Source organism: Mustela lutreola, chromosome 1 (assembly GCF_030435805.1).
Source record: "Mustela lutreola isolate mMusLut2 chromosome 1, mMusLut2.pri, whole genome shotgun sequence".
NCBI lineage: Eukaryota > Metazoa > Chordata > Mammalia > Carnivora > Mustelidae > Mustela > Mustela lutreola.
Genome location: NC_081290.1, coordinates 54,403,472 through 54,425,307, shown reverse-complemented (window position 1 = coordinate 54,425,307; position 21,836 = coordinate 54,403,472).

The following is a 21,836-nucleotide window of genomic DNA, read 5'->3' as shown; positions in this document are numbered from 1 at the left end:
CTGCCACCTCCTCTCTGTAGAAAATTCAAAAAGAAAGTTGATAATCAGACCATACGTGTACAAAAATCCAAAAAATTGCAATTTCCAATAATAAATGATTTTCATGCCTTTTTTCTCAAACATTGATACAAATTTAAAAAAAAAATGCTGTGGATATGCTCTTGCTCTAAGAACCTGCAGACCAGATTCTACTGTCCCTGTCAAAGGAAGGAGACACAGTGCCACTTGAGCACAGAACATAGCCTGCATGTTGCATGTGTATTCATCCTGCCTATATTAACTTGTTTTGGAAACTTGTCTTTCCCTAAAAATACAGCACAGTGAAAAGGTTTAGTCACAGATGCTGACCAGTAAATTACACTGCATATTACCTTAAAAGACTTTTTTAGCCAGTTTTCTGGGTAGCTCATCCAGGGCCACATTCCCATTGTTCATTCTCAGAGTGGCACTGGGATCCAAGAAGTATGATTTAGAACCTAAGGAAGATAGTCCAAAGAAACTCTGACTCCTAATTGCATTTTTCAATCTCCATAAAGAGACTAGGAGGTATTCTCGAAATCATTTCATCTTTTTTTTACACTTATTTCTCCTTACACATATTCAGCTGTCCCTGCTCGTCTTTCTCCCCGAGCTTCCCTGAGGAATTCCTATCCAGCTTTAGCTTACATGCTCATACCCTTACCCTACATACCCCCATTCCTGCATGATTGTTGTGGCATGAAATCCAAGAGAAGCCTCCTGGCAAAAATGATTATCCTCAGAAGGTGAAGGGGGTAAGAACCTTAGTGGAGAAGGAGATGTCCAATTAATTAAGTTGGAAATAAACTGGGAACGCTCAAGCATTCATAATCTTTGCTCCATCCCACAGTTGCCTTCTTTCCCTTTACATTCACAGTGAGATGTTTGATGAGAGGGATTGCTTTTAATGTTAATTTTATTTGGGTTGCTCCTTCAGTGCTTAACACCACATTCAGTCTCAATGCAGCTCTCAGTAATTGTTCTTAACCACTTACAGAGACGAGGGTCTTGAAGAAATCATTAATTTTACACACATTTGTCCCTAATTTTGACATTGTGTTTTATTGTCAAACTGCATTTTCTAATTTGGCAAACTGGTTCCCCATATCCCAAGGAGAAAGTCAGCAGGAACAAAGTGTAGATCATGGTAAACTACACTCTTGACTTTGCAAAGAATGTGAACGCAAACTTTCTTCAGATGCGTGTGGATGAGATTCTGTCTCCAGTCTTTGGTAAAGCTTTTAATACTAAGAAACTCCTTATAATTGGCAATCAGTTTCCAGGACTAAAAATAACTTGGTAGAAATTATTCTCATTGACAGTCAGGTTGTATTGCTCAGGGTCAGGAATACAAATAGCTGAACAGAGGAGCAGTAGGTTCAGGGAGACTTCTGCTTTAAGTTCTGCATTTGGGAAATTTATTTATTATTGGAAGAAAGAGCTATACTCTCATGTTCAACTTTGGAAAACATGTAAAAAAATCATTTTGTCCTGAATGTATGGCCTGATCTCTCTACAAATTGACCTGTCTTTGTAAAATAGACTTGTTTCAATTTGCATATAATTAATTTTATTATTATCAGTATTTATTATAATCATTATTAAATGTTCATTATTGTGATTTTTAAAATAGAAACATGTGAATTGTTATAGATCATGTGTGGGGGTTGAAAAGAATTTACTGCTTTTAAGGTAATATTGTGATCAAGTCATTGATAATGTGATAAAACTTCACTATTAAAAATATTTACTCTTAGGTAAATATTTACTAAAAATTTACTAAAACTTCACCATTAAAAATATTTACTCTTAGGTAAATATTTACTAAAAATTTACTCTTAGGGCACCTGGGTGGCTCAGTGGGTTAAAGCCTCTGCCCAGGATCCTGGGATCGAGCCCTGCATTGGGCTCTCTGCTCAGCAGGGAGCCTGCTTCCTCCTCTCTCTCTCTCTGCCTGCCTCTCTGCCTACTTGTGATCTCTGCCAAATTAAAAAAAAAGAATCTTAAAAAAAATTTACTTTCTATGTAAGCAAAGAGAACTGAATGCTGAATCAGAAGACTCCAGACCCCAAGTAACCAGATCATCCTGGACAAATTCTGACCATTCAGTCTGATAAAATTTGCAGGGTTATAATCTATGATAGACTATCCCTAACATCCTTCCAAAACTCTGATCAGAATAAAGTATAAGGAATATTGGTCAATAAAAATCATTGAAAGAAGAGTCAGTGGGGGGTAAGGGATGAAAGAAAAGTGAAATGAATCAGGCAGGTATACTATCAAAATCTATGCCGTGTAGTAGCTATATGGAATCAGACTTGGCTAATTTATTTAATCTCCAAATCTCAGCACAGGATTCTCTCCGTTAGAACAATAACAAAAGAGCAAATCCAGTAGCCATTTTTTGAGTGTCTGCTATTCAGATATACCCCACATATATTAATTTCAGAAAAATTATGTCCAATTTATATTATTTGTATATATATTTTATTTTATTTTGCAGATTTTATTTATTTGAGAGAGAGAGAGAGAATGAATAGAGCGGGGAAGGGCAGAAACAGAAGGAGAGACAGAAGCAGGCTCCGGGCTGAGCAAGAAGCTCCATGCAGGACTCTTTCCCAGGATTCTGAGGAATTGACCTGAGCCAAAAGTAGAAGCTTAGCCAACTGAGCCACAGACACCACTATATATATATATTTTAAAGCTTGAATCTCATAGAGATTAAATAATTTGCCCCTGGTAACATAGTAAGCAGTAGGTTGAGGATTTAAATTCAGGTCTACTTGATTTTCTCTCTTAAACATCCTATTTCCTCATTTTGTAAGGAATGAAAGCAACTCACATTTGGAAACATTTTCAGGATGAAAGAGAAGGCCAAACACATAAAAAAGATCATCTAACAAAGGACACAAAAGTGGTCACACAGGCCACTGAATCACCTCGTTGGAGCTCAGGGACATCATGAACTGCCCAGAATGCTAAGTGACCTCACACCTGTGTGAGCCACTTAGGACCGTAAATGCAAAGAGTCTGTCCTGGTAAAGCTGTTGTGTTTGTTGTTTTGAAGGAGTTGATGACCTTTGACCTTTTAAGACTAGATCAGAGATGAGCAACCAAACATCTCTGTCAAACAGACTCCAATATCTTCAGTAGAAATTCTTCTCATTTATTCCAGGAACCAATTCTTTTGGTCCTATTGTTCCTAATCAGGATTCTGAAACTTGTAATCACGTTTTTACCAATCACAGAGCATGGTATCCTGGAACCTTGGACTAAGAAGGGCATTTAGAAATCATCTGATTCAGCGTTCTCATTTTGTTGATCAGGACATTGAGGTTCCAAAAGATTAAGGGATTCACCTTGACTTAAACACACAGTTAATTATATGTATTTTGGATCAGGTGGCCTAGTTAGTGGTATCACCCAATACCTCTTCTCCCTGATGAGCTGACAACATACTTGAGAACAGAGACTACATGGAGACTTTGTTTCAGTTTCATACTCTTGGGTGAAGAACTGGATTTATGGTCACTAGATAAGTAGTATGGAGTAATGGACTCAAACAGAAGATACATAGTAGTGAATGCTTCATATTCTCTTTTTTTAGTGACAAATCAAGGAAAAACAAAGACTGCAACAAGGAAAGTTTCTGGTTGTGTCAAGGCATGTCAGATACAGTTACATTTTGGTTTAGAGATTAAATGGGACATACCAGGGTTCCACCCTAAGAAAGCAACAACCATGACCAAGAGAAGCTATTTTGACCAGATTATGTTCTCATCCTGATAAATGTTCTGTACCTTTCCTTTTATTCCTTTCTTCGTTTGACATCAGAATGATTCCATAGAGTACAACACTTCTGTTTATCCAGTTACAATGCTGTTGTCTATCATCTGCTATCCAAAAATACTTCACCCTTTGTTCCTAGCCCCAGTTCACAGAAATTGCTGATGCTTCATTCTGCCCTATAGCATCTGACTATTGCTTTGTTTGTGACTTGGCTTTGATAACTTACTCCAGCTTTACCTCAAAGACTAGTGAAAGGGGAGGGGTCTGCCATTGTGCCTGGCTGAGCAGTTAAGAGAGCTGTAATTAGAAGGGGGTTACCTCTTCTATTAAACAAATTCTCCAAGATTTTGGTAAGGAAGAGCACGAAAGGTAAACTGACCAGAAAGGCAAGAATATGGATAGGGCTTTTTTTTTTTTTTTCCCGTTAATTTATTGAACTAATATTTATTGGTACCCACAATTATTATTGACGATATGTTGGTGGGATTGATAGGAGACTTCTGTCCAAATTGTTCAGAGTAAAGTGAGACAACAGCCACTGTGGCAGACATTGGCTAGATGTTCAGCAATTCCATTTCTGCTTCCTGGGAACTCAGGAAAACTATGCAGCTTAGCATCTTTTCTACAGTTGAGTTGAGATCATATGACTAGTTCTTGCCAATGGAATACTGAGAGAAGTGATTTTAGGCCTGGCCTTTCATCATCTCTCTCTCTTTAGAGTTCGTATGTCTGATGTGATGAGAAATCACAGGATAGGAGGTACATCTGTGTCACTGCCTTGGAAATGAGCTTCCCAAGAGATTCACCCAAATTTTATTGGATTATGACTTGAGTGAGAAGGGAACCTTGTTGTGTTAAGCCACTAGAGTTAGGATTTATTTTACTATGGCAGCATAATCTGTATTACACATGATTATAAAACAATGAAATTGCTTACCATTGAAATTTTTCCCAAATATTATGCCGTCACCAAGGAGAGCACCTCTTTTATCCTGGGGAATTATGGGATATTTCCTATAAGAAGAGATGTGTAAGATAAGTCTTAAAAGACTCCATTCCCTTCTATTTTCACCATTCTCTTTTGGATTTTTCTTTTGTATGCCCATGTTTTCCAAACTGAAATAGAAAGAGGAATCTAGGAAAATATTCCATGTGACTTAACGTCTTTGGCCTTGTTTCAGGAATGAGCTCAGGAAGTCTGGACATCTGCTTTCATGTGGGAAGAAATTAGGTGATAATTATTACGTGGGGACAAGGAGCTGAGAAGGAAGGACATCAGATAGATCATCTCTGAAATTATGTCTAGTCTTTGGAACTAGAGTGATGTTAGTATAGGGTCAGAAATCTGTGTTCTGGAAAAAAATTTGCTCTAGGTCTTATGTGTTTTCCTTAAGAATGTTTACATACAAGGGGGAAGTCTTAAATGTAATGGCAACTGGAGCTATTTGGTCAGAGCAGTTGGATGAGTGTAGTTTGAATTACTCATTTATTTTTTAAATATAATAAGCTCTATTGTTCCAGGTATGGTTCTTATTAAGTACTTAATAAATATTAATTTACTTATATGAGGTACTTTCTAGTATTGATATCATTTTCAAGATGAGGAACTGAGGCATAGAGAGTTCAAGAGTACATATTTCCCACTAGCAAGTGTAGAATCAGGATTTGAACCCAGATTGTATGGCTCTAGATCCCAAATATGTCACTGCTTTACTATGCTGTATTGCTTTTGCTAATTAGTAATAGCAGAAGCAACAATTACCATTTATTGAACTTACCATTTATTGAATTTAAATATTATGCATTTAAAATTGGTTGATATTAGGTTATTGCAGATAGCACATTCATTATCTTGTACTGCAGTAAATTTTTTTCTCAGAAATTAGCTAATTGTGTATATCAATTTTTAAATTTTAACACATTTTCTTTCTGGAATTTACTATATGCCAAGTGCTCTTCTAAATTCACTACATGCATTGTCTCTTCAGTGCTCAAAGCCATATTATGAGTAGGTACAAGTATTACTCCCATTGTATAGATGAGGAAAGAGGAAACAGAAGAGAAAGAACCAGAAGATGTTTATAAACAGGAGAGGCAGAAGCTATGCTGGAATTCAGGCAGGCTTAGGTCCACAGTCTGAGTACTTTGCCACTACAACACATATCATCTCAATAGTTGAGGTGCAAGATTTTTCTGGCTGTGGACTCTAGAAAATGCCCTTGAAACCAGGAACCAGGGATCTTTTGCATTTGCCTCTTCCTTCTTCTAGGTCAGTTAGGATAAGTGTTGGATACTTTCTTGGTCTAGATTACTTTTCACTCCCTTACCAAAGATTTGACAATTACTGGAATAGCAATCAAAGTCCCACTGAAAAGTCATCTTTTTCAGTGAAAAAATTCTTCCTTCCCCTAAGTTATGACATAATGAATTTCCTTTTACTCTATTTCATTAGAAATATAACATTGAAAAAAATATCAACAGTTTAGTCTTACTGAAGCTTTACTGAAACAGACTTTTTTTTTTCAGACTTTTTTTTTTAAAGATTTTATTTATTTATTTGACAGAGAGAGAGAGAGAGAGAGAGAGATCACAAGTAGGCAGAGAGGCAGGCAGAGAGAGAGAGGGAAGCATGCTCCCCACTGAGCAGAGAGCCTGATGCGGGGCTCAATCCCAGGACCCTATGATCATGACCTGAGCTGAAGGCAGAGGCTTAACCCACTGAGCTTCCCAGGTGCCCCTGGAACCGACTTTTAATGGCAACATGATATCTTTGGTTTTTGCTTTGTTGTCTTGTTTCCTGGGTTTTAGATTTAGCCACAGGAGACAACTTTAAACAGCTTGCATTTTGTAGTAAACACCTGATAATATGTGCAAAACAGAAGAGTCTGGTACTTTGGTAATGACTTTTAACCTAGAAATACGAAGAAAATGTTAGAAATATTATGCATTTAAAATTGGTTGATATTAGGTTATTGCAGATAGCACATTCATTATGTTGCACTGCAGTAAATTTTTTTTCCTCAGAAATTAGCTAATTGTGTATATCAATTTTTAAATTTTAACACATTTTCTTTCTGGAATTTAATAAGGATTTTTTGAAACATGCATAACCTCATGATATATGATAATTGCCTAAAATAAAGCCAACAACAGAACAACAATTATTTGAAAAGAATTCAAAACACAGCTTACTTTTGAAGAACACTTGTGGAAACATCTGTGGAACTTCCAATCTCATAACTCTGGATAATTTGTTCAGCCTCTCCTAGCCTCTCCACTCTTACGAAGATTACATAGAATTATTTATATGAAAATAATAAGCACAGTGGATGAAGAAGTAGCTTTATTCAACTTCCCTCCCTCCCTTCTTCCTTTGCTTCTAAGGAAGTACTTCCTTCCCTCGTCCCCTTTTTCTCTTCTTTTATTCCTCTCTGTGCCTCCAAGATGTCTTCAGGGCACATTTAGAGAAAGGAGAAGAAAGAGGAGGAGAAAGTGAAATGAGGCTGCTTTTGATAAGACTGGAATTGCATTGGGAAATGGATTTTTTAAAATGGTGATGCCCCCTAGCAATTTCAGCACCCAGAGGAAGACTGACAAATCTTACTGAAGACGCTTCATAATGCTCAGTGTTCTGGTTTATTTATTCTCAGTGTTGACTCCCAATAGAAGTAACTCTCCTTGGCAAGGGAGATTAAAGCCTCTTTCCTCTAACCATAGCAAGTATACTGATATTGCTAATGCTAGAAAGAAAAAAAAATTAAAACAATGTAGGTGGCTAAGATTAATGAGGTAGAGTCCTGTTCCTAAAGGCATTTTTGTTGACAAGTAAAGCAGGTAATCAGCATTAGTACTGCATACTGGAAGGAGTACCCTTCCACAGAAATAATTTAGTGTAGACTCAGACTCCAAAGACTACTTTGAACAAGTGCATAATCAAAATCATGGACTTTCTGTGACCAGTAATAACTGAAGGAAAAGTGTGGGCATCAGAGCAAATGACAGAGTGAACAATAAGATCAGTCCTGGACTAGAATTATTCCCTGAGCCCCCATATTAGTTTACTTCTGTGATGTAACAAATTAACACAGATTAGTTGTTTAAAACAACACACATTTGTTATCTTAAAGTTTCTCTGGGGTCAGAAGTCTAGGCAAAACTGAGCTGGATCCTCTTCTCAGTTTCACAAGGCTCCCGTCAAGGTTTTATTTAGTAGGCTTCATTGTCATGTGGAGGCTTGATGGAGAAAAGATCTGCTTCTCAGCTCATTTGGGTTGTTGGCATAATTTCCTTCCTGTGGTTTGTAACTGAGGGCTCCATTTTTGTGGTCTATAAGCTGGAGACTGTCCTCAAGTCTTGGAGGATGCTACCAGGTCCCAGCTGTGTGGAATTCCTCAATGTGGCTGCTTACTTCAATCCAGCTAGAAGAATCTCTCATCTGAGGAAGGACTCAGCCTCTCTTGTAAGGACTCTCACTTGATTAAGTCAGACCCACCAGATAACTTCCCTTTTGATCAGCTCAAAATCAGCTACATGGGATTTTGATTATATCTACAAATCCTTTCATCTTTGCCATTAGGTAACCTAATTGAAGATGTGACATTGCCATTGTTTTTTGGTTAGAAGCAAGTCACAGGTCCCACCTACTCTCAAGGATAAGGGATTATAAAAGGCATGAGTTCCAGGGGGCAGGAAACAGAATCTGTCATAGGCTCTGTCCATAACAATCAAATTGGTTAAGATTTATTGCTGGTTAAGAGTAATTAAAGATAGGCAAAAGAATTCCTGTATACTCTTCACATTTTTGTAATTTCATTCAGTAGACTGTTTAACTTACATCACTTCAAAAACTGGTAAACATTTAGGATAGGCTTGCTCATTACCAATTAACCCTTTCTCATCTTTACATAGACTTAAATTAATGGAGCTTATCTGTATGCATTTGTTTATTAATTCATTCAACAAATATTCAATGAGCATTGACTATGATCCAGGGATTATTTAAATGCTGGGTGTTTTATAACAGACATAAAGATTTAAAGTAATCCATGCACTTACAAACTTTGTATGTTAAAGGAGCAGACAGATAACAAACAAGATTAATTAGTAAAATACGTATTATGTTTGGCAGTGGCAAATGCTAAGGAGAGGGGGTAGGTGGGTTGATATTTTAGAGACTTTGGGTAGTGAAGGTATCTGTAGGAAGGTAACATGTGAGCAAAGGCCTGAAGAAATAAGGGACTAAATCATGTGGCCATTTGAGAGATGAGCATTTGAGGCAGGAAAAAAAAAAAAAAAGTACAAGGTCCTGATATTGAAGACATACCTGATGGGTTTTGGGGCACAATAAGGAGTTTGGATTAGCTAAATCAGAGTAAGCCAAGGAGACATAAAGGAGATATAGTGAAAGAGGAAATGGGACACTGGGTCAAGCCAGGTTCTCTAGGTCTTTTTGTAAGGGATTTGTTGTTTTCCTTGAAATGAGAGCCATTGGAACCTTGTGAGCAGGAGAATGAAGTGGTCTGATTCACCTTTTACCAGGGTCACTGGCTGCTGTGTAGAAAATAAACTGAGGGGGTCAAGAGTGAAACAGGGAGACCACTAAGTAGACTATAATGATGATTCGGGTTAGTGACGACAGCGTCTTGAACCAGCCATGGGGTGGTAAAAATGGAAGGTAAAACTGAAAGAATTTGCTGACACTTTGGATTATAAGAGAAAGAGAGAAGTCAAGGATGACTGTCTATTCCCACATCTCTCTATAAATGTATAGCTTTTCACTTAACTACCAAACTACTATGCATTCTGTATAAAAGAATTTATATACATAAGTATGTGGTGAAGCTGCACTGGACTTATGCTAATTCACTTGTGTTTGGTAAAATAAAGAAATCCCATAGACTGATACTTTATAACATATTCCTTCTTATTGTGTTGAGTTAAATACACACAGCAGTGTATACAGTGCTTTATTGGCAATTAAAGAGATTTTTAAGAAAGATTTTATTTATTTATTGAGAGAGAGAGAGAGAGAGCGCTGGGGGAGTGGCAGAGGGAGAGGGACAGGCAGACTCTCTGTGGAGATGACCCGGTGCTCCATCCCAGGACTCTGAGATTATGACATGAGCTGGAGTAAGACGTCCAACTGACTGAGCCACCAGGCACCCATTAAGAGATTTTTCAAGCATAGTTTTTATTATGTGCAGTTTTTACCTTTCCAGTTCATTTTAGAATCCTACCTCTGAGAGAGAAGTGCTTTTGCTTTAAGGCCCTGCCCTGGTCTTAGCATCCATAATTATGGTGCTCCGGATATACCACATAGGTGAGCAACATTTCTTTGAGAATTATGTCTCCATGGGGCTTGCTTAGCTCCCTTGTACGTGCTGCAGAGCATAGTTGATATGGAGGGAGAGCTGCTCTCCGGGTCTGTCCTCTCAACACTGTGTTCTGTGTGGCTAATGTCAGAGGTATTCACTCAATTCTGGTGATTAGTGCAGCAAAGAACTTTTCAAATTAAAATTTTACAAAGAAAATAAAATACTCTAGTTCAAATTAACTGGGCATACTCTTGATTGGCCTTACTTATAAAATTGACAATCATATGGATAATATGCAAATGTATGCAGAAATAAATATATTTTTATAGGTATTCAATTCTCAGTAACACTTCCTGTACCAGCAGCTATGGTCTTGTTGCTAATGCCAGTCTCTCCTCACTGAGCAGTCCTTAGATCCTCTATCATCTCTCCAGGAAGTGTGGCCTTTTAGGTGTACAAGAGTATAGTAGTCTACCAGACAGAAACATTTCAGTTGGAAATGAGATAACATTTGTCCTAATGGCTTAAATATGAAAGGTAAATTTACTGACTCATGTAATTAAACAGTACAGAGGTAGGAGTGACCACAGACACGTTCATGGATCTCCTATTTCACTAGGTCTTCCGCTCTGCCTTTTGGCATGTTCCTCGGCTCTGCCCTCTAGCTTGTGTGGCTTTGCCCTCATATGGCTCTGTCCATAATAGAAGCAAGGGCTGCCGTTGTTGTACTCTGTGCCCTCTACCACAACAACCATAGGAAGAAAAGTCCAGATCCCAGGACTTACAGAACAAACCTTGGGGCATTCTCACTGGATCAGTGAGGATCCCATGATCTGGACTAGTTCTATTGCCAGGAGAATGTGATGCATTGGTGAGCTTAGGCCTGAATTTCCTGCCCATTGCTGAAAGGACTGTGGCTAAGGAGTTGGGGATAGGTTACTGAAATTTAGCCAATTCAGGCACTGTCTGGAACTGTTGGATATGGACATAATCCTTGGCATACTACAGGGTAGAATAAGGATTGGTGATCTGGTCTGTGAATGCAAATAAGGTGGAGACTGTTCAGTAGATGCCTAGGACATGTGATACAGAAATTCAAATATTGTATTTCTGACTTGGCTTGGCCACAATACAAGGCTTTGCAGTGAATGGTAAACAGGCTTATACTTCTAACAACCTTGAATTTCAGAGTGTCTTTCTCCTTCAGTTCTATTCCTGTGTCCATGACACCATCTACAACCTAGGACACATGTTTATAGCTAATTGCTTCTCTACATAAAGACATGTCTGATACTATTTATGAAGAGGAAGGTCCTGCCTGCCTTGTGGGGCATGTGTTCTGATGTTTTTGCTTAGGACCCTAGCACAGAGCTTTGTGTCATTTTTACCAATAGGCTTTTTGCAATAAAATTTGAGTTTCACTGTTTGGGCAGTTAGTTGTTTTTTAAAAATCTCTGTCTCAGGATGCCTAGGTGACTCAGTTGGTTAAGCACCTCCTTTCAGCTCAGATCATGATCCCGGGGTCCTGGGATTGGACTGTTCCCTGCTCAGTGGGGAGCCTGCCTCTCCCTCTCCTTCTGCCTGCCTCTCCCCCTGCTTGTGCTCTCTCTCTGTCAAATGAATAAATAAAATCTTAAAAAAAGATCTCCATCTCTAGTATTGGTGTTCTACTGCTTCAATAGCAACTTAACACATATTTATTAGCTTACAACAACACAAATTTATTATCTGATAGCTTTGTTAGTCAGAATTCCATCCCTGATCTCACAGGGCTATAATCAAGGTTGCTGACTGGTTTGCATTTCTTTTTAGAGGCTTTATAAAGGGGACAGTCTTGTTTTCTTGCTCATTCAGGTTGTGGGAAGAATTCCATTATTTGCAATGGCGTGACTGAAGTTTTGTTCTCTTGAGGGTGGTTCTCAGCTTTTAGAGGTCACCATATCACTTAGCTCGTGGCCTTCTTCCACCATTTTCAAAGGCAACAATGGTAGGTTGAGTCCCTGTCACAACATGTCTCTCTGACCCACTGTAGAAAGATTCCCCACTCTTAAGAGCTCATGAGATTAGTTAGGACCTTCCCAATTAATCCAGAAAATCTTGCCCTTTTAGTGGTCACCTGATTAGCAACAGAAAAGATATGTATGACTGAACAGATAAAATTATGTAATATAATTTTGCTATGTAACATAACATATTCACAACTTTGAGGATTAGGATGTAGACAGCTTAGGGGCTGTTATTCTTACACACACACACACACACACACACACACACACAGTGTGCATGCACAATTCCCAAACATTCATTTTTTACCACTTTTCACTTGCCTATTAATATTATTAATTCCATAAAGCAATTCTTAATTTAAGATTTGGATGAAACTCTTAGCCAGGAGTTGTTCAGGTGAATTCCCGGTTTTTATCCAGTATCACTTTCCTTTGATTATTATTCTGGATAATTATTATTCTTGATACCACTGTGACTTTACAAGCTCTTATTGAACTGGCCACTTACTATATCAGAGATTACATCCAATTGTAAAAAAAACCTGGATTATATTTTGTCTGTAGTGTCATAGTTTTGAAGATATAAAAATAAATTCTAGGTTAAGTGCTAAATCAAATTGTATTAAAAAGGTAAACATTCCAAAGGTGCTTCCTGGGTCATGCTGTCAACTCTTCTTCCAAGTTCATAGTACTTGAGATTTTGCTCCTCAAACTATTTCATGCCTGTTTCCATGTGTTCACTTCAACATTACTTTCCTGCTCAGGGCTCTAAATCAACACTGCATTGAATTTAATCTACTGGCTCTGAGTTAAAATGCTTACTCAATTGCTTACAGGAAAGAGATGTTCTCAGAGCTGCCTGAACCCTAATAATCTTTGGCCAGATTCAACTTTTAAAAAGTCTGTACATCCCACTTGATATTCATGTTCACTCAAGGTAATAATCAGTAATGGTTTGGAGGTGGTACCATATGTCAGGTACTACTTTACATACACTCTCTGCTTGAGTTCCTCCAACATCCCTATAGGGGTATGTGATGTTGTCAATTCTGTTTTAAAGACAAAGAAATAAAAACAAAGGGAGTGAAATCATCTTGCCAAGGCTATATAGCTGTGAAGTATCAGCATTGAAACCTCAGCTCACCGACAAGAATGCCTCTGCCCTTAACCATAAAGCATTAATGCCCCATGAAATTTATTCCCTTTCCAGGTGGCTATTTTACTGTTAATATGGAGGTATAGGTGGATCAGATATTACTATTGTTTTACTGATAGGAAATTGAGTAGTGTAGTTGCCCTAGTTAGATGTCTAATATTGATCATTGCCTAACTGTCCTTCTGTTTCTTCCTTCTATGGAAGCTGTATCATGGCAGGTAACCAGTTTTTATAGATTATTATAGTTTTATATTTCTTGTTTTGGCTAGTGGATTTTTATCCCTACTTGTTAGACCATGCTTTAGAATTTCTCCTATTGTTGATTAGGGAAAAATGTTTTTGTATTTCCTCTTCAAAATTGCAGATGGGTCTGGGAAATATTTAGGAAGACATACATTCCATATGTAAGGCAGGCTTGCTTGCCTTATTTATTTATTTATTTATGAGCAAGAGATAGAGACAGTACAAATGGGAGGGGGCAGGGAAAGAGGGAGAGGGAGAATCATAAGCAAGCTTCATGCCAGCACGGAGCTCGACACAGTGCTTGATCTCACAACCATGAGATCAGGACCTGAGCCAAAATCAAGATTCAGACGCTTAACTGATTGAGCCACCCAGTCACCCCAGGCCTTTTCCTAATCAAATAAAATTAATTATCTTTGCCATATGCTATTGTTAGCATTCATAGAATATATTCATTTGCAACCAATCTTAAAGCTGAAAATTATCAGAAAAAGTGATATGAATAAAAAACGAGTTCATATGATTTCCTAAGATTCTTTAGGTAGACTGTTCTAATCTTCATTTATCTTGCAGGTCTTTTCAGCCAAAATAAGCTACATTAAAATCCTATGATCCTTCTAAATCTGTAGTTCTTGGAAACAGATGTCAAGGCTTTATCATATGTGTGAAAAAAGGTAGTTTCATTAATCCACTGGAGGGTCCTCACTCTGAGTTTCTCAGCATCCAGAATCTTACTCCTACTCAGAGGGAGATACTATAGGACAATGCATGTCTCAGTCTAGGAGAATAAGAAATAAAATCATGAAGAAATCATGAGATGTAAGGAGAATAGGCCTTAGGAAGGAAAGGCACAAAATAGAACATCTATGAAAAGGGATGTAGGATTAATGGCACATGCAGAGAAAAAATTTAAAATAAACATATTCTTTGTTCTCAGAGAGATAAAGGAGAATATAGGAAATGTAAAGTAGATCAGATAATTATGAAGAAACAATTGAAAGAGTTAGATATGAAAATAATATTGTTAAGCTAAACTACTACATGGATGTGTTGAACAACAGAACATATAGAATTTCTGAAGAAAAACCAAGTAAGCTGTGTGATCAAGCTGAGGAACTCTCCTGGAAGATGTCAGGATATGCTAAACAAACGGAAAGAATGAAAGATTAAGAGAGGACAGAATTAGAAGTATCAAAGATAACAGAAAGGACTTCCCAAAGAGGAACAAAGAATACCTGCAGGAGATAAATTAGCAGGAGAAATAATGAATAAGAACTTCTCAGAAATGGACAAAGATATGAATCCTTAGGTAGAAAAAAATCATAGAGCACTGATAGAACTGATAAGAAAATACTACAGCTAGACCCATTATAATGACAGTTGAGGAAATAAAAGATGACAAAATCTCTTAAATGCTCCAGACAGGAAAAAAAGGCACATAGAGAGTAAGAGATATCATCAGTCTTTTCACCAGTAACACTGAATGCAAGAGTATAGTGGTAAAATAACTTCATATGGTTGATGGAAAATAATGTTGAACCTATTAGCTATTGAAGTTGTTATTTAAAATTTTTATCAATGTCTTCTTAAGTTCATTGTAGAAGTCAGGCTTAATAAATTCCAAAAAGTTAGTATCATTCAGCACATGAAGTATGGTCATAATTTAAGAAAATTAGGAATCAAAAACGAAGTCTTAGTTTAGAAAGTTTACAAAATATACCAAAATCCTATTTATACTACTAAAATATCCCTAATAAGAAAAAGGATGGAAACTGTAAAATAATTAGGCTACATGACAATGAAAACAGCACTACATGTCAACACCTGTGGTATGTATATTAGAAGGAAATTAATAAATATGAAACATTTATCAGAGAAGAACTATTACAATATATTATCTCAGTATTCAATTGAAGATGTGGGGTAAAGAGTAACAGTAAATCCTAACAGGAAAGGAATAATAAACACAGAACTGAATAAAATGAGATCACATGAAGAAAATTAGGGAGGCTCCACAACTCCCAAAACTTATTCTTTCAAAAAACAAGGAGACAAACTAATGGCGGAACCAAAATTTCACCATTATGGTAAAAACCAAAAAAAATCCGCCAAAATGGTAAAAACCAAAATTCAGAGTGAAAAGTTGGAAATAAATATACATCTGAAGCATATTTAAAACAAACACTTTAGGGGTGCCTGGGTGGCTAAGTTGGTTAAGCGTCTCCTTCCTGATCTCAGCTGAGGTCTTGACCGTAGTGCCATGAGTTTGGGCCCTGTATGGAGGCCACTTAAAAATAAATAAATAAATAAATAAATAAATAAATAAATAAATAGACAGATAAATAGATAAAACACTTTATGATACCACTTACATGGTAATCTAAAGTAGCTGAACTTACAGAAACAGAAAGTAGAATGGTTGTTACTGGGGGCTAAATGGTGGGGGGACTGGGGAAGTGTTGATCAAAGAATACAGACTTAGAAGATGAGGTGCACCTGTGTGGCTCAGTGGGTTAAAGCCTCTGCCTTCGGCTCAGGTCATGGTCCCAGGGACCTGGGATTGAGCCCCACACTGGGCTCTCTGCTCAGCAGCGAGCCTGCTTCTCTTCCTCTCTCTCTCTGCCTGCCTGTCTGGCTACTTGTGATCTCTGTCTGTCAAATAAATAAACAAAATCTTAAAAAAAAAGAAAAGATGAGCAAGTTCTGGGGATCTAATGCACATGTGATTATAATTAACAATACTGTATTATATAGTTAAAGGTTGCTAAGAGAATAGATCTTAAATTTTTTTTAAGTTTTATTTATTCATTTGGGAGAGAGAGCCAGAGAGAGAGCATGAGCAGAGGGGAGGCACAGAGTGAGAAGCAGACTCCCTGATGAGGGGTTCTATCCCAGGGCCCTGGGATCATGAGCTGAACTGAAGGAAGGCAGAAACTTTGCCAACTGAGCCACTCAGGTGCCCACATCTTGATTGTCCTTACTACAAAAATGAAATGATAATTAAGTGACATGGTGGAGATGTTAGGTAACACTACAGAATAATAATATAGCAATATGAAAGTTTATTAAATCAACACATTGTACACTTTACACAATGTTATATGTCAATTATATCTCAATAAAGCTGGACAATAAAAGAGTATTATACAAATAATATTGAATAAATTTGAAAACTTTGATATAAGAGATAAGTTCCCCTCAAACGGCAGAAAGACAAAATTAAGGGAAAACTAATATAGATTAGTGACCCCTAAAGTAATTGAGAAGGACTTTCAAAATTTCCTTTGCCCCCCAATCCCAGATAGTTTTATAAAGGAACTCAAACTCTCAAGGATTAGATAATTTCTTTCTTATATACATTATTATACAACAATGGAAATAAAAGAAGGGAAAGTTTGAAGAATTAAGTTTATAAGTGAGTTCTACTTTTGAATATTGATGTAAATATCCAAAAGAAAATATTAGCTAAGCAAATATAACAGTGCATAATGACTGTATTATGATATAATGGCATCTGTCCCCCCAAATGCTGAGATGATTCAACACAAAATGAAATCTATTATCTTGACAGGTAAATAAAAAGAACTAGATAAATGTTAACAATTATTTATATTTTAAATGATTAGAAAACAAGCAATAGAAACTAGCCTTCTTAAAAACTATTAAAATAACTCTATAGTATATAATATATTTAGTGGAGATAATTAGCTACATTACCTCTAATGTAAGGAGCAAGACAGTGATTTCCACTCTCCTTGCTACCATTCAGGCAGTTCCTACAGATAGGGTGATAAAGTCATTCTGTTTTGCTTGGGACTTCCCTGAATTTAGAACTGCATCCTGGAAAATTCCTCAGTTACAGGAAACCTGGGTGGTTTGACTGGGACAGTTAACAGTAAGTCCCATGTTCTAGAAGCCCTCTCAGACACAGGTAAACTGGGACAGTTGGTCAACCTATTACTGGTCTCCTGACCAAAGAAATAACACAAGAAAAGAACATTTGAAATATAATGATTGGAAAGAAAGATACAGAATTTTCATTATTTAAGAAGGTATGAAAATTTATATATAAAGCTTTAAAAATTATTTAAGTTCTTAAACTAATAATATAATGCAAAAAATGCTGGATCTAAGATCAGCAATAAAAATCAACAAGATTCATCAGTTACAAACCATTTATACAAGCAATAAAAATTGTCAAGTATCTAGAGATTGTCTAAGAAAGTGTACAAAAAATTTGTGAAATAATGCTCAAGCTATTTTAAAGTACCTAAAACAAAAACCAGATGGTGAAATTTGTTCATGAAGGAGATAATTTTTCAATGTAAACATATAAATTTCTTTCACATTAATTACATTAATTAATAAATGCAAGGCAATTCTAACCAAAATTCTTGCAAATTTTTTGGGAAAGGTAAAATAACATATAACATATTATTATAACATAATAACAGTTTTTGGTAAATTATATACATAAGAAGAAACTCCCCAAATAGATAAGATTTTGAAAAATAAGGATAAAGTAGGTAGAGGAAAACCAGTTCCACAGATTAAGACAAAATATAAAATCTGTAGTAACAAAACTGTGTGGTACTATGACAGATAAATAGACACGTAAAATCAGAGCAGACAGCCTGGAAACAAACCCAAATTTAAATTAATTTGTAACTAATTGAAATGAATGTACAGATTTTTAGAGAAATGATGAAATAATTGGCTATGCTGTAGGAAAAATATTAGGTTGATTTCCTATTCTCTATCTTATAATATTTCCAAGTGCAACAGTGAAAATTGTTGGTGCTCCAGAGACTCTGTTGTCCAGGCACAATACCCCCCTCACATGGACAGTATCCCCTCTCATATTTAAGGTGGAACTAACTAAGGGTAACTAGTTTGTGGCTGTTCAATTTATGCCAGTTACCTAAGTGGTCATTAGTGGAATAGTAACAAAAAAAATTGAGTTAAAAATTAGATAGTGAGGCACCTGGGTGATTCAGTTGGTTAAACATCTGCCTTTGGCTCAGGTGGTGATCTTGGGGTCATGGGATCAAGTCTGGCATTGGGCTGTCTGGTCAGAGGAGAGTCTGCTTCTCCCTCTCCCTATCTGTCTGTACTATCCCTCTTTTTCTCTCTCTCAAATAAATAAAATCTTCAAAAAATTCTTTGAAAATTCTTTAAAAAATTAAGTAGTGGACACATATATTGAAATGGTGAAAATCTAGAAAATTAGAAATATCAATTACTAATGAGAATGCAGAATTAGAGGAACTCTTAATTGCTGGTGGAAATGCAAAATGGTATGCTCACTTTAGATGACAGGCAGTTTTTAATAAAGCAACACACAGTTTGACCATATGATCGAGGATTAGCAGTCATGTGCATAGAGATTTCCCCAAGTGATTTGACAACTTAACGTCCACATGAAAACCTGCATGTGAACGTTTATAGCTGCTTCATTCATAGTCATCAGAAACTGGAAACAACTAAGCTGTCTTTCATATGTAAATGGTAAAACGATGTGATACATTTATGTAATGGAATAATATTCTATGATAAGAAATGAGTGAACAAGCAATAATGAGATATAATGATATAATGACTCTTAAGCACATATAGCTAAATGAAAGAAAATAGTCTGAAAAGGCTACACCCTGTATGATTTTAATTACATGATAATTTGGAGAGGGCAAAACTATAATGGTGGTACAGAAGATCAGTGATTGCCAAGAGTTTGGCTGGGGAGAATAAAGGAATGGATGAAACACAGGGGAATTTTTTTTTTTTAAGGTGGTTAAAATATTCTGTATGATATAGTGGATACATGACTCTATACATTTGTCAAAACCCATAGAACTTTACCAAGATCCCATGGCAAAAAGGTATAACTGTATTCTAAATTATGAAACAACCTCACTGAAGGAGTAAGGAAGAAAGGTGCTGACCTAAGTAACTTTAGAATTGAGTGCAGTGTATAATATGAAAAAAACCCAGAGTTACAGCGATACATTTATATTGGAGTAGAAAAATTAAGGAAATGGCACATGACTGTAGCCAGGTTTCTCACTATTGGAATGGGAATTTACATAGAAGCTTGAATAAGAGCCTAGAATGATACATGTGATAATGGATTAGAATTGGAGACATCAGTTTTAACTTATGTTTGGCTTAGTATTGATACTGGTGGCTACATATAGAAACACTTATAGATAATGTATTATACCAATTAGTATACATACATATATTTCTTTTTGCACTAGGAAAATCTAGAGGCAACAACACCTGAGAGGAAATGGCACATCTGGCACCCAGATTTTGGTTTCTAATAACATTCTCCAACAAGAGGACCCAGGATTCATTATAGAGGTCATAGAACATCTTCGAACACCTAGAACATCTTCTAGTATCAGAAAGTTAGGAAGAGCTCAAACCAAAAACAAAACCAAGAACAATCCATAATCATTGGAGTTTGTCAAAAGGATCAAGAGCCAACTGAAAGACTTCCTGATGTCCAAAGCTGAAAACAATTTGAGCAATAAGAAATAGAAGACACTGGATTATTATATAGGTATAAAATAAATAGCTCTGAGTCCATAGCAACATAAATAAGGGATGAATAAATAAAGAAATGACAAATCCATGGAGAGGAGCTCCAAATAATTTATGTAAATACTTTACCCTCATAGGGGTGGAGCTTAACTCTCCATTTCTTAAGTGTGGATTTCATAGTGAATTCCTTCCAAGAGTATAAGGGAAGAAAACAAGAGTAATTTTGAGTGGAAAAAACCTAAGAAATACTAACTCAACCAGGTGATGAAGTTTAACATCAGCCAGGTGATGAAGTAGTGAATCTTGTTGACAGTATGTACCCTTGATGTGATGAAATCGGCTCCTTACTCCTGTGATCTTAATCCTCCAAACATGTAACCCCAGTTTTAATTATGAGGATAAACATCAAATAAATTCCATTTGAGGGAAATCTACAACGTAGCTGATCAATAGTCCTCAAAACTGTCAAATTTATCAAAAATAAGGAAAGACTGAGAAACTGTCACAACCAAGAGGACCCCAAGGAGACATAATTAATTTAATGCAGTTTACTGGATGAAATCCTGGAACAGAAAAAGAACATTAAGGAAAAAGCTAAGGCAATCTGAAAAAAAAAAAAAGCATAAACTTTCGTTAGTAATAATGTATAAATATTGGTTTGTTAATTTTAACAAATCTGCCATAGTAATAGATATTAATAATAGGTGAATCAGATTGTGGGGGTACTCTCTGTACTATTTTCACAATTTTTCTGTAAATCTAAAACTGTTCTAAAATAAGACATTTAATTAAATATATAGTTGTTTTCTTACCACCATTCTGAGACCTTTTCCTTCCCAGCTTTTGTTCACCAAATGTGAATCCCAATGTCTTTATCCAGAAGCTTCTTTTAAATGCCTTTCCCTTTTCAGTGGGTACTGAGAGGTTTTTCTTTTCTCTCTCTCTCTCTCTCTTTTTTTGGTTTAGGTCTTATTTAAATTCCAGTTAGTTAACATACAGTGTAGTATTAGTTTCAGGTTTACAATTTAGTAACTCAGCACTTCCATACAATGCCCAGTGCTCATCACAAGTGCACTCCTTCCTTCCCATCACTTATTTTATCCATCCCCTCAACCTCCCCTCCCCCCGTAACTATCAGTTCTTTCTCTATAGTTAAGAGTCTGTTACTTGGACTGCATCTCTTTTCTTGCCCCTGATTGTTTGTTTTGTTTCTTAAATTACACATATGAGTGAAATTATATGATATTTGTCCTTCGCTGACTAACTTATTTCACTTAGCATAATACTTTTTAGCTTCCATCTGCATCATTGCAAATGGCAAGATTTCATTCTTTTTTTTATGGCTGAGTAATATTATAGTGTGTGTGTGTATGTGTGTGTGTGTGTGCGTGCGCACATGCACGTGCCCACACACGTGCCACCTCTTCTTTATCTGTTCATTACTTGATGGACATTTGGACTTTTTCCATATTTTGGCAATTGTTGATAATGCTGCTATAAATATCAGGATGCATGTGCCCCTTTGAGTTAGTATTTTGGTGTCCTCTGGGTAAATACCTACTAGTGTACTTGCTAGATTTTCAAGTAGTTCAATTTTTTTTTGAAGATTTTATTTATTTATTTATTTAAAAGAGAGAGAGAGTGAGCAGAAGTGGGGGGAGAAGAGACAGCAGGAGAGGGAGAAACAGGCTCCCCATTGAGTAGGGACACCTCTCCCCCATGTGGGGCTTGATCTCAAGACCCTCGGACCATGACTTAAGCTGA